Source organism: Lepidothrix coronata, unplaced genomic scaffold (genome assembly GCF_001604755.1).
Source record: "Lepidothrix coronata isolate B3197 unplaced genomic scaffold, Lepidothrix_coronata-1.0 Scaffold292, whole genome shotgun sequence".
NCBI lineage: Eukaryota > Metazoa > Chordata > Aves > Passeriformes > Pipridae > Lepidothrix > Lepidothrix coronata.
The window spans coordinates 335,496-339,578 of NW_016690472.1; the positions used below are offsets into that span (position 1 = coordinate 335,496).

Sequence of the window (4,083 nt, forward strand, 5' to 3'; positions counted from 1 at the left end):
CAGATAGGCCCAAATGAGATGTACCAGCAGTGCACTTTGATTTTTATTTTTTTTTAAGTACAACTCTGTTATAAATAGATGGTTTGTCTCGATGTTTTTCACCCTCTTGCGAGTTTGATCATTACTTCCATTTATTTACATAATAATACAGAAAGACTGTCAAAGGCACAGGTTGCCTCAGGATCTGCTTTGTGTTGATGCATGATGGAATCATGGCAAGAAACTGTGTTAAAGTATTGTTTTAAAGTACTTTTTATTTTAATACCTTAGTTAAATTTAGCAATTTGCTTCATGCACTTTGTTACTACTATATAACTTGTTTATATGGATGGAAACGACTCAGATTTTTGAAGACAATGCGTTATACATAGAAGTCAAGTATTATTGTTTAACTTGTTTTATTTTTCTGTTCTTCATAATGTTGGGGTTTTGGTCAATTAGATTTTTTTGCTTATGCATTGGGCAACAGAAAATGTTCTTTTCACAATCTGATGGAATGTTTCTCATTTAAAAAATAAACCAGGAAAGAATGTCCCACACATGAAGTGCCAACAATACAAATAAAATCAAATTACACTGTCAACACGTCTCATGGCCGGGCTTCCTTGTATCATTTGAAATTAGAAATGTAGTAGCATGTTAAAGCAAAATACGTGTCAAAGGAAAGAATGTTACCTCGGTATAAAACTGCTTCCTGGGTTTATTTAGAAACCTAGGCTGTTTTCTCTGTTAGTCCTAAGATGCAACTGCAGCAATTTACATTAAAGAGATGATATGGCCCCCTGTCTCCACAGAGCCACTGCCTTCTCTGAACAGCTCAGATGCCTGTCTGTTATCCATGTTATCCTCCTCATCAGCAGGTTGCCTCAGCACAACCCAGGCAGGAAGAGACAACACAGACATGATAGTACATGTATCCTATAGGGATGTAAGCTTGAGAAAGAGAGATATAAACCCTTAATCCTGCCCATGAGAGCAGACACCATCTGGCCAAGGATCTTATCCAGCTCCGTGCACATGGAACACTTCATGAGCCTCCATGGGCTGCATCATGCAAGTGGTCAGCCCAGGTCCTTCTCAACGGATCTCTCACACTGAGTCCATGATTCACAGAACTGCCTAGAACCAACATCTGAGCCAATGATCCATTTGTTTCTTCTCACGTCCTCTACAACTTGATGTTTACACTCAGTGCTTTCCTGTTCTAAGCAGAGGGTTTTTTACTATGATACTCTGAAAAGATCAAATTTCTAATGTGGCTGCACTCGCCAAATAATCTTTCCATTGCATCCTATTCAGATGTAACTCCCCCTTTGGGAAGCTGTTGGTTACTACAGACAATCCTCACCTGGATGAACCAGGACTATTTTTACTTGTGCCAAAAGAAAAGATGGCTTGTCTCCTTCTCAGAATCCTCATTCTCTTCAGAAATCATTAATCGCCTTCCCAATTAATCCCGCACCAGAGCCAACAAAATAAGGCACAAAACAAAGCAGCTGTAATTGCAAAATGTTAGTGTTGCAGTTTTTACAAACACCTGGCAACCTTCTCAGGATTGTAGGATCTATTGAGACATTTCAGGGACATATGGTCTGTCCTGACCATAAACATCTTCCCGTACCAGTGTTGAAAATATTGTCTAGCTTTAATGACTGCCAGGCATTCTTTTTGAGTGTTGCAATAATTTAAGCTCTGTCTTAAGACCCCTCAGTAACCATCCCTTAAAGATTGTTATGTTCTTGTGTCAATATTGCCCCAAAGTGCATGCTCTAGCATCTGTATTTAATATGCAAGGGTTTTGAAACATAGAAATACTAGAGGAACATTTGCACTGGGCCTTTCAGCTCTGAACTTGCTAAATCACATTTTTACTGATGACTGAAATAGTTTCCTTTTCCTCTACAACTTACGCATGTTTTGCAACATTGGCAAATCTACCATCCTACATTCTGCAATAATAACACCATAATCCTACAAAACTCTGCACATCTGGTGGGTTTAAGGAATTCTGCTCAGTTTCTCCTTTTGTTCTTGCTTATGTAAACCCATTCTTCAATGACTAAATCATTGGCACAAAACCAGAAATAAATTTTCTATCCTTAAACCAAAGCACAGTTCAGTTTCAGACTGGCAACTTTTAAAGATTAACACAGGTCATTTTTAAATACATCTGTTTCTGTTCATCAACTGTAACATTTGCCAGGTTATCACCTACATACGTCAGACAAGCTGTAGGAGTATACTGACCCTTCTCATTAACCTTTCACATCTGACCTGTGAAACACTAAGTCACAGAACGCGTCCTGAAAAACACTTTGGGTCTAATTTCACTTACTGATAGCCACTTGTAAAACCTCCCTCCCTTTCCTGTTTGTAATAAGTTAACCATGAGATGGAAAGTCCTTTCGTGAGCAGCACTGCAGCTCTGCCTGTACCTGTCCATGTCCCATGACTTGCTTCCCTGTTTAACTTTGCGTCTGTCCCGATGCTGTGGACTTTTTTGATCTCTAGACTTATGGCTAAACCAGATTACTCTCTCAAGGTCTCTCTTTTTACCTCTCTTGGGCACTTTGAGACTTTTCACTGAGGCCGCTGCCCTTGCCTTCCCTGCCCTCAACATGCTTGTCCCAAGACATTTTTAGAATGAGGCAAGGTTTTTACCTACCTTCTTTACACAAGAAGAAACAAAGGCCAGAAGCATAACTATTTATCTCAAGGCCATGTAAAACCCAGCACAAAACTCTATCAAACTTTTATGTAACTTGTTCTACTTTTAGAGTTTTGTTAAACTGAAGTCAGGTTCACTTAGGACTTTTTGATGTCAGGGTAGAGTCGCCCACATGCCTGAGTCTGCACAGGGGCTTGTTGCAACAAGGAGAGGGCTCAGATACACTTTCTCCTTGAATTAAAAGAAATTTTCTACCAGTTATGAGCAGGACAGGCTGCAGGCACCCAGCTGCAGTCAATAGAGCAAAGGGCAGTGGTTTAGTAACCCCTCTGTCACAATACATAGAAAGCAGCCAAGGCTATAATGAAATGCCATAGCTTTAACACTTAATAGACAGAGCAGCCTGAACTGTGAATCATGCTTAAGAGTTTGTGTCTCACTAACACTCTGTATTTGTTAAAAATACATTTTCTTCCTGCTACTCTGTCATGATTTTACTAAGCAGCAGTTACCCATAAATTTAAGCAATTGACTGTAACTGTGCTGTTTTTTAAATCAGGAGGAAGTAGGTCCTTTGGGCCCATTTTGGAGAAATTATTTCTATTTATGAAGTCAGACGTGCATGTTTTGAGCAGCAAAGACTAGGTAAACGAACATTCTTCTGCTTTTGAAAGAGCTGAAGCCAGCAAATGAGCAGGCATTGGGCTCTGTGGGATCACTGCAAACACAGACATTTGTATGTGCAAGGGGAAACTGACTTTTTACAGATGGGTTATGTAAGACACTCAAAAGTATTAAGGTATTTCCAGGTTGGGAACTCTAGTAAGAACAAAAACAAAACCAGAACAACTCCCTAAAACAACAAAACCAACTCTGAGACTCTGTCAGAGAAATAGCACAGTCAGGGCATAACTGAAGGCATCTCGAAATCTGCCAGCAAGGTTTCTGCACACCCAGCCTGTCAGAGGCACATCCTGCTGCTTGAAATCCAACTCCTTCTGGCATTGCCTTTTAACACAGAATCACATCTTAGGGTAAATTGTCCAGTTCTGAGATTTATACTTGCACACAAACAGCCATGATTCCACACACAACTAGCCAGGAAGGTGGGAACATGGCTTCCCCCATCCCAACTGCAACAGCAAGTGTTTACCCGCAGAAAATATGGGCTCAGCTCTTCCAGGGATATGATATTCACTGTGAACAAGACAATTCAAAAACATTCATTCATTCTCATAGTTTAAAAGTGTTTTTTAATAATATCTCTGATCAGTTTTTTTCTTAATCAAGACAAATATTAAGAAACCCTGTTATTATCTCAGAACTTAATCTAAGGGAGAAAGACTTGGCAAGAGCCATAGCCTAGAGGATAACAGAACCCAAAAAAAAATCACACGTTATTAGTGGTAAAAACA

General features: G+C 39.7%; 1 protein-coding gene across 1 annotated transcript in view; it reads left to right on the plus strand.

Annotated features, from left to right (window-relative positions):
- MMP2 (matrix metallopeptidase 2) overlaps positions 1-583 on the plus strand; it is a 32,853-nt gene extending 32,270 nt beyond the window's left edge. The window contains exon 13 of the mRNA XM_017837132.1: positions 1-583. This exon is cut by the window's left edge and continues 438 nt beyond it. The gene's annotated coding sequence lies outside the window, so the exon portion shown is untranslated.
- The last annotated feature ends 3,500 nt before the right edge of the window (positions 584-4,083 follow it).